General features: G+C 46.6%; 1 long non-coding RNA gene across 1 annotated transcript in view; it reads left to right on the forward strand.

Moving 5' to 3' along the window:
* LOC138579520 (uncharacterized) overlaps positions 1–8844 on the forward strand; it is a 47171-nt gene extending 38327 nt beyond the window's left edge. Inside the window, exon 3 of the long non-coding RNA XR_011304035.1 lies at positions 8536–8844. This is a non-coding gene — a long non-coding RNA (uncharacterized lncRNA). The remainder of the gene's footprint in view (positions 1–8535) is intronic.
* Positions 8845–9665: the final 821 nt, after the last annotated feature.

Here is a 9665-nt window from a genome sequence, read left to right on the forward strand (position 1 = left end):
TGCATCCACCCAACACAACTTGTTCCCAGCACAGATTTTTGCTGTCTTTGACTTTAAGATACCGTTATGTCTCTCAACAAGTCCGGCGGAACTCGGATGCCTGGAGCTGTGGTATCGCTTGTCAATCTGCAGACCTGCACATATCTGTAGTACTACTGCACCCACAAAGTGTGGGCCGTTATCTGACCACAGGACACGGGGCAGCCCGAACTGGGAGAAATACTCCTTCAACATTACTTTTGCCGTTGACATGGCAGTACAGTCTTTTAAAGGATATGCCTCCACCCACTTGCTAAATGCACAAATCACCACTAACACATATTTGTAGTTCTGGCACCTTTCCATTTCTATGAAATCAAAATGGATCACCTCGAATGGCATAGAGGGTGGGCCAAAACTATCTACTGGAGTCACGGTTCCCTTCCCTACATTGTGTTGCAGGCATGTAATACAATTCTCTCCTAGCCTTTCTGCATTCTTTGTGCTCATTTTTCCATATTGTGGATAAATGCTGTACCATCTTCTTCGCGCAAATGTGGGTAGGGCTATGCGCCATTGTAACCATTGCGGTTACGTAACAATTTGGCAACATCCAGTTCTTGGTCTCTTTGTCCACCCAACATCCTTCCAAATCTAACTCAGCAGAGCCCTCAGCCCACCCCTGAATCTCTTCGGTCATGGCCTCAGCCTGCATTTCTTTGACTGTGGCAACTCCATCCTCTATCATACAAGGTACTTCCTCAGTCTGTACTGTCATCATTTTATTTCCCAAATCAGTGGCTGTTTGTTTTGCAATCCTGTCTGCAAATGCGTTTCCCTCTCCCACTTTACATGTTACTTTTTTATGCGCCTCGCATTTTACTATAGCTAGGCGCTTTGGAAACGTGAGTGCAGACAACAATCGTACAATCAAAGGCCCATGCTGAATCCTGGCCCCATGTTATGTCAAGAAACCCCTCTCAGCCCAGAGTCGACCAAAGTTATGAACCACCCCGAATGCGTACTGACTGTCAGTATATATGTTTACATTCAAATTCTCAGAGAGTTCACAGGCTCGGGTCAGTGCTATTATTTCTGCGGCTTGTGCCGAATTGTAGGGGATTCTTCTGCTTTCTACAACACTCTCTAGGGTAGTAATTGCATATGCGGCAGTTGATGTGCCATTAGGTAATTTTAAAACAAGAGCCGTCACAAAACATCTCCCCATCTGGCTCTTTCGGTGGGGTGTCGCTCAAATCAACTCTTCCCTTTGTCTCTTCTTCAGTGACCATTAAACAATCATGGGGTGGTGATTCGTTGTCACCAATTTCTGCTATGGGCAGTGGCATTAATTCTGCAGGATTCAATGCGCTACACCTCATAATTTGGATGTGGGGTGCAAACAAGATGAGCTCATATCTTGTTAGTCTAGCAGAGGTGTGGTGTTGCATCTGTGTCTGTTTAATAGAACGTCTATGGCATGTGGCACCATCAGAATTAAAGTATGCCCCAATACCATTCCTTCCGTTTGTTTCACTCACGCAGCAGCCGCTGCAACAGATCGCAAACATCGTGGTAGTGCACGCGCTACAGGGTCCAGCGCGGAAGAATAATAGCCGCACGGCCTATTTCTTCCACTTTGTTCGTGTGTCAAAACTGCCAATGCACATCCTTCACTCTCGCTCAAAAATAGTCTAAATATTTTCTTGTAGTTTGGTGTGCCTAAAACTGGCGCAGAACATAATGCAACTTTCAATTGTTCAAACGCTTTCTGACATTCCTCATCCCTCTGTAAAGACATCACTGCATCCTTTTTAGTTAATTTTATCATCGGCTTCACAATCAACGCAAAATTACTGATCCACTGCCGACAATAAGAGGCCATGCCTATTACAGCTCTCACTCCTTTATGAGTTTTTGGAATAGGCATACTAGAAATACTTTCTATGCGTTCTGGTGTTAATCTTCTTCCTTCTTTCAAAAGTAGGTAACCCAAATAAGACACCTCCTTTTGATTATACTGGAATTTCTTCAAACTTGCCTTGTGACCATGGGTCGCTATGTGTGTCAATAGTAATATAGTACTTTCTTTGCAGATCTCTTTAGTGTCAGCAGCTAGTAACAAGTCATCTATGTACTGCAAGAGAGCGCAACCTGTTGGTAGTTCTAGCATATCTAGCTGTTCCTTTAGTGCCCTGCTGTAACTGCTCGGGCTTTCTGTGTATCCTTGTGGAATGCGTGTGAATGTGAATGATCGACCTCCTAGAGTGAACGCGAACAGATATCTACTGCTTTTATCCACTGGAATGCTAAAGAACGCGTTCTTCAAATCAACTACACTAAAGTATTCTGCAGTGGCCGGTATCATTGTCAGTATTGTCGTGACATCTGGGACAAAAGGGAATTGTGGGTCTACCACTTTGTTCAATGCGCACAGATCAATTATGAAACTATATGGTACTTCATTGCCTCCTTTCTTGTAAACTGGAAGAATCGGGCTGTTGCACGTGCTACCTGCAATTTCTTCAACCACCCCCAGGTCAGTAACAATACTCTTTAACCCCTTCTCACCTTCAACAGAAATGTTATACTGGGGAATTCGTGGTAATGTAACACCTTCTTTCAAAGTTATTTTTGCTGGCTCTATTTTCAAGCATCCTACATCGTTATCATGCATTGCCCACAGACAGGTTGGTACTCTACTTAGCTCTTCTAGTAACGCTTTTGACATAAATTGCATCACTGGTGCATCGTGAGGCCAAATCATAAGGAACACCCCATCTGCCGTACAATGTATAACTGCCCCCAATTTTCTCAACAAGTTTAATCCTAGCAAGTTCTCCCCACAATTTTCTGTCAGAAGAAATGGACACTGTTCCATAAATGGTCCTATTGTAATTGGGACAGCTTCGGACACGGGGTTAATTACTGGTGTACCTGCGAACCCTACAGAAACACTCTTTTGCCCCGACAGTGGGATCTCCGGAACCAAGTGGTGGTCTATCGAACACTTTTGTGCCCCTGTATCTACAAGGAAACGGTGCTCCTTATTCCCGACTCTCATTTCTACGTAGGGTCCTCTCTGATTCACGGGAATAGACATTGGTTCCGACCCCTGCCGTGGACTGTCCTATTGCAAAAATAACACATCGTCCGATGTGTAGTCACCGCTGCTGTTAAATACGTGTTTGGCTGTGTATCAAAAATATTCCCATTTCCCCCTCGGTGTCCTGCACTCTGATCATTTCTCTGTTGGCCCTGCCCGCCCTGATTTTGGTTCGGAACACTTTGGTTCAATGCCTGGCTCTGTTGAGCTTGGTTTTGACCATGGGATTGGTTTTGATTCCTTCCATTGGTATTTCCCTGCTGCTGCTACATGCTATTTCTGCTTGGGCCATTTGACCCCTGATGTCCCTTATGAGGCCTTCTCTGGCCAAACCCACCTCTATTCTGTAGGTGCGGACATTGCGCTCGCCAGTGTCCTTCCTCTTTGCAGTACGTACATTGATTTAATCCCAATGACACCCCGTGCATATTATTCAAATTTCCCCTGCCTTGTGCATTTCCTCTACCTCTATTGTATCCAATTACCTGCTGCAGTAACACCCCTACCATCGTTCTCATCGCTTCTTTTCTCATCTCCAATGGGTACCCATTACACATCTCACTTACCTCCTTCACTGACGTCCTTTTGCATCCATTGCATCGTTTCCCCGACACCCATGCCTGCAATCTTTGTTTATCACCTATTTGTCCCGGTGCCGGCAAATGCTTTGCACCACTTGAAAAACTGTCGGCCACAATTTTTGCATATACAACCTCGACGCCTCCTTCCTACCTTTCTTAATACACTCATGACTATATTCAGGTGTAGCAAACATTTCAGCATATCTATCTTCCATTTCATTTTTCAGTTCAATGTGTTTGTACACATGTTTTCTTACATCTTCATCTCTTTGCTCACTGCCTGCTAACTTATTCAAATCTAACAATCGTTGTGGCGGTAAATTCCCAAGTAACTTTTTCCATTCTGCCACCAAAAATTTCCCCATGTATTCCAACACTACCTGTCTCTCGTTGCTTCTTCGGTACCCATATAATGAGGCCAATGCTGCCGTTCCATAATTTCCTTCTATGTACATTTCTGCCGCTTGCTTTAATTCAACCTTTTTTTCTTTGCTGATCGCGCTGCGAGTTATCCGTCCAAATCCTGTTCCTTCAGCCCGCCTCTCGCCTCCCCGGTCTCAATTTCGACTTCGGGAGGGGCGGATGGTGCTGAATCTGTCTCTGGAGTGGGAGGTGCGGATGGGACAAGTGACACAGGTGGCATCTGTGAAGGGCCTTCCTGGGTGCTGGGAAATTGCACGTCTGCAGTCTGCGCTTGTGGGAGGGCTCGAGCTGTGGGTGGGGCGTGGGTTAATGCTTGCATGAGGGGAAGTGCTTGGGCTGCGGGAGGGGGTATGAGAGCTACTGATTGGCCCTGCGCAGTCACTACCAGCGTGTTTGGTTTTGGTCCTGGTTTTGGGCCTTGACCCGTATGGGTTAACAAATGTTCCATTAATGTGTCTGCTATGTGTAGTTCCCACTGCGGGTATATTCCTTCTATGTTCATTTGCTCATGTCTCCCTTCCCGTCTTAGACTTGCCGTCCACTCCTCCTCCTCCTTTTCTTCTGCTACCTCAAGCTTCGATTTGTGCCTATGTGCATGCTTCTCTCTACTCCTAAATCGGAGCATTGCTTCCCTCCTCCAATCTTTGATAGTCTCAAAAGCTGCCGGTCGCGTTTTTTCCCTTATCAACACCCTTTCTAAGTTATCTATCCTTGCAATCTCAAAGCTACCATTAATCGGCCTGATGGTCCTGTTGCTTTCTAGTTTGCCTATGCCAAATTTCACAAAATATTATCGCACCCACACCATATTTTGCATACATGTCATAAGCCGGTGTTCCCCCAGGCGGCGCACTTTGGCCATTTTCCAAGGACTGTCTACCGCAGCGGAAAAGCCCTGCTAAAGTGGACAGTACTCCAGGCATGTTTTTAACCTTCCCCATGGTTAACCAACCTTACTCTGGATGTTTGAATTTGCAAAATCAACACTCTACCAATAATCAGGGTTTCGTTTGAATCGGGGAATGACTCACCTGATAAAACAAGTCACCTGTGTCCTGACGCAACCTCTGCCAACGTCGTGTCTGCGCTTCTCTGGCTTCTGCCTCGTTTCGGGACCCTCGCCTCCTTTGCCCTCTGGCCCGGTACGTCGATCAGGGATCAGATGTGTGCAGATCTCCGAAGGAATCTCTCCTCACTTCTACAGGGCGCCCGTGCACCTCTTGATCCCAGCTCGATCGTCCCGTCCTCGCCGTTCTCCGGCTTTACTCCGTTACAACGTATATGATAGGGCAAGTGGGGGAGGGTCCCTATTCGGGCGCCATCTTGAAAGGGGCCCTTAGGGGTCCCTCGCGATATGGAAACAAGGCAATAACCATACACGAACGGATGCGCCAGCCACGAGGTTCAAATTCCCAATGCTAGGGTTTATTGCAAGCAAAATAGTCCCAATTGGCCAACTGTGGTCTCACGCCCCGTGACGTGTATCCTCTAGACCTCGAGGGACGCAAGAGAGCGAATTACGTGAATCAGTTACATATATACAAAATGCATATCATACAATCAGCTATGACATGTTTAATACCCCCCTTTTATTGAGTTTCTTTGAACTCGGGATGATGATGGACCTTTCCGACGAGTATGATAATTATGACACTTTCGATGTCTATTCTAGTAACAATGTGCAATTTAGAAAGTGCGGAGGCATCTTCTAGTTGTTGAACAGAACACAGTGCTTCTGTTCTTGGAAGCAAGCTGCACACGGGGGAAGAGTCACATTCCAAGCTTTGCTATCTATGAAGTGCTATTCGTGTCCTGGGAGCCGACACGCTCTAAAGGGTTTTGTGAAGGGGGGCCGTAAGAAGAGCATAATTCAAGCCTTTAGCTGCTTTTATTCTAACATATTCTACCACAGTACGAGACTGGCTGGCAGCTGTGAAATGATTAAATGCCCTGCAGCTCTCCCTCAAGGCTATAGAGAGGGAGCGTGGGCATTCCTTTCTGGGCTGCTCATGAGGAGTTTCAACGAACTCCTCAGTCCCGCAGCCTTGCCCTTTCATATTCAGACAACAATGTTAACAGTTGAGCAGAGTAAGCAGAATTTGCAAGAATTGCAAGCTGCAAAGCAGTTTAGACAGAAAGCAATGAGCAATGGTTAACAAGCAAAATGGCGATTCTTGCTACGTTTAAAATGGCCGCTTGTTGGTCAAGCATAGCAGTCTGTATTTCTATAATTCTGTGCATAAGATGGTTGGCCTTCGGCCATCAAGATACGTCTATCATCCAAATGAAGGGTATTCATTTTTCCAGATTGACAAGCAGACTCTCAAGGAATCGGAAGGAAATCCGCCTGCGTCTAAAGAAAGGGATGGTGTCCCTCAGGTATTTAGCGAGGGTGGTGAGGATGCTATCCACCTCCATTCAGTCCATTTTACCAGCTCCTTTACATTACAAAGCGCTTCACCGCCTGAAGGGGAAACACCTTCGCAGGAAACGGTCATACTTTCAAATGGTGGTGTTGTCCCCAGAGGCCAGATTGGACCTCCTATGGTGGCTCAAGCATATGGCTTCCTGGAATGGCAAGGCGATCTTTGGTCCATCTCCAGATGTAGTTCTAGAATCCGATGCCAGCAGGGCAGGTTGGGGAGCCAGGATAGGACACATTTCCACTGGAGGGAAATGGTCAGCTCAAGAGAAGTTTCTTCATATAAATTGGCTGGAGTTACTGGCAGTCTCTTTTGCCGTCAAGAGTCTCCCCGAGGACCAAGGGAATTGTTGTGTCCTTCTCAGGATGGACAATGTGTCGGCGGTCTGATATATAAGCCGCCTAGGGGGGACCGGCTTGAAGGCCCTAGCGGATCTAGCAAGGAAGTTTTTGCCACTTTTGTCTAGACAGGAGCATCCTCTTGAAGGCAGAATATCTTCTAGGGGCCAGCAATGCTGTGGCAGACTGGAACTCCAGGTACCTCCAGGACAGGGGAAATTGGATGCTGGACAGGGTGGTCTTGGCCAAGATCCAGTCTCTGGCGTCCAATTCAAGTAGACCTCTTTGCCTCTCATCTCAACTGTAAAGTCCCTCTCTTTTAAAGTTGGAGACCCGTCCCGGTAGCTTTGGCGACCAATGCCTTTCTCCAAGATTGGACAGGGCCTCTGTCCTATTCTTTTCCTCCTTTCACCATGATTGCCAGAGTCCTGGTGCAAGTGCGCAGGCAATTGGTGACATTGGTAATAGTGACTCCCTTTTGGCCATCTCAAGTGTGGTTTCCCGCTGTCCTGGAGTTATCGGTAGATATCCTGCGTCTTCTCCCTCTCCACCCGCAGTTCCTAACAGACCCAACAGGCCTACCTCACAACCTGGTCCTTCGGGGGCACCTCTCCCTTATGGCTTGGAAGATTTCCTGGTGCTTCCGAGGACTTTTGCAGGACTCTATCGGTGTCATCAGGGATTCCTGGGTAGCCTCCACTAAGTCAGGCTTTTCCTCAGCATGGAGCCGCTGGGTGGGCTGGTGTTTGGCTCGACACCTCAATCCCATTTCTGCTCCTCCGGTAGAGGTAGTTAATTTTTTAGTTGTACTGTTTAAGGAGGGCAAGGCTTACAGGACTGTTAATGGGTTCAGATCGGCCATTTCAGCTGGCCACGTGCTAGTTAAAGGGGAACCAGTAGGCAGGCACTTCTTAGTGAGGAAGGCCCTTAAGTCTATCTGCATTAAGATTCCCTCTAAAGCCAAATATTCAGTTCTTTGGGATGTCAATAGGTTCCTAGATTTGTTTCACTCTTGGCCCCATAATGACAATCTATCCTTGCAACAGCTTTTCTCAAAGTTAGCCATGCTTTTATCTCTCATTTCAATTAAAAGAGTGTCAGATATTAGAGCTTTGGATGTCGACAATACGGTTTTCTCTTTCTTTGTGTCTAGAAGAACTAAATGTATGATTTCTTCCATTTTGTATCCAGCATTTCCAGAAAACAGTAAACTGTGTGGTGTACAATGCTTAAAATGGTTTGAATTAAAGAAGGCTGGGCTTAGACCCCCAGGTACCTCCCAGCTGCTCATTTCCTACAGGAAACCCTATAAACCAGTATCTCCAGCCACTTTGGCTAGATGGATTTGGTGGGTAATGAAAGAAGATGGAATTGATATTGCTTCCTTCAGGGCTCACTCAGTCAGGGGGGCCATGGCTTCCAAAGCAGCCTTTCTGGGGGGAGGTCTTGAACACATTTTGACTGGTCGAGAGAGTGCACATTCAAGACCTTTTATCATAAGCGTATTACCATGTGGCTCTTAATGTAATGCAAGGGCTTTCAACTTGCATAATATGAAGCTTCCTGTCTTGACATTGAATGATTAATCCCCTCATTAACACGAGAGGGGGGTTTGATTCTATTAAAGACAAGGGGGCGAATATTATACTGCCCACCCAACGTATTCTGTTTTGTTTTATCTGCAGCTTCGGGTTAAGGAGATCCAAGCAAGAAAGTCTCTCCAGAGCTCCCGGATGGTTGGGGCGTGCAGAATCCCGAAGCTGGTCATCCATTGGACTGTTAATTTTACTGTTTCTTAAGGATGGTGTCAGAGTGCAGCTTCAGAAGAGGAATTGCTGTTAGAAGAAGGGACTTTTATGGGGGTGGGTCTCTACTGATTGGTTACTGGGGGGGGCTTGACCTAAGCCCCATATTGGACTGGGATTCCTCCCTTGTGGTTCTAATGGAATACTGTGGTTTTCCTTGTTTTTTCTTTTTAAAATGATTTGTTTTACAAAAAAATGATTTCTTTTCTGCAATGTGTCATTTTGCATAATACTCGCCTCCTTGTCTTTAATAGATTCTAAACCCCCTCTCACGTTAGTGAGGGGGATTAATCATTCCTAATCACCTTAACTGCTGCCGGTCCGGGAGGGGAGCACTGCAAGAGCTGGGCTTCAGGAGCGAGCTGTTGCCCTGCTGTTCCTCGGCTGGTGCCTGTGAGTGAGCTTGCAGAAGCTTGGGCAGTATATGTTAATATGTAGGTATTGGAGCCTCCTTGTTATCCTTCTCACTGCTCTCACAATTTCGGCTGATACCTGCTGTCTGCCAGGTCGGAGTCACAGAGCACTGGGACTGCTGTAGCAGCATTTTGCCCATATTTTTTTCTTTTTTTTTCTTTTGACCTGCAGTGGGATTGCCAGCATGTCGAATGACCTCTGAACGGCCTCTGAACGCCAGAATAGGTGAGCAGAGTAGTTGAGCAGAAAGGGGGGGGGGTTTGTGGGGGCAGTTTCACATTGCTTGATCTTGGCAGCATCGGGCACACAACTTAACTATGACCTTACAATGACTTCCACTGGCTTCAAAAATGTAAAGAGCACCATTTTAACGCCCACGCAATACCCAGCCACCCCACCTGCCATCGTGCCCATCATGCATCCATCTTTGCGCAAACGTAAAATATTAGCCATCAAGAGGAACATTCCAGCTACACCCGCCCATGCCTACCATCAGGTGCCGTAACGGCCAGGCCTAATAACTTAAAGAAATTGGTGGGTGAAGCCTACATCCTAATCAGTGAAATCCATCAGTTCCTTGGCAACACCAACGTTCC

This window comes from Ambystoma mexicanum, chromosome 3p, assembly GCF_040938575.1.
Source record: "Ambystoma mexicanum isolate Mex_15411 chromosome 3p, UKY_AmexF1_1, whole genome shotgun sequence".
NCBI lineage: Eukaryota > Metazoa > Chordata > Amphibia > Caudata > Ambystomatidae > Ambystoma > Ambystoma mexicanum.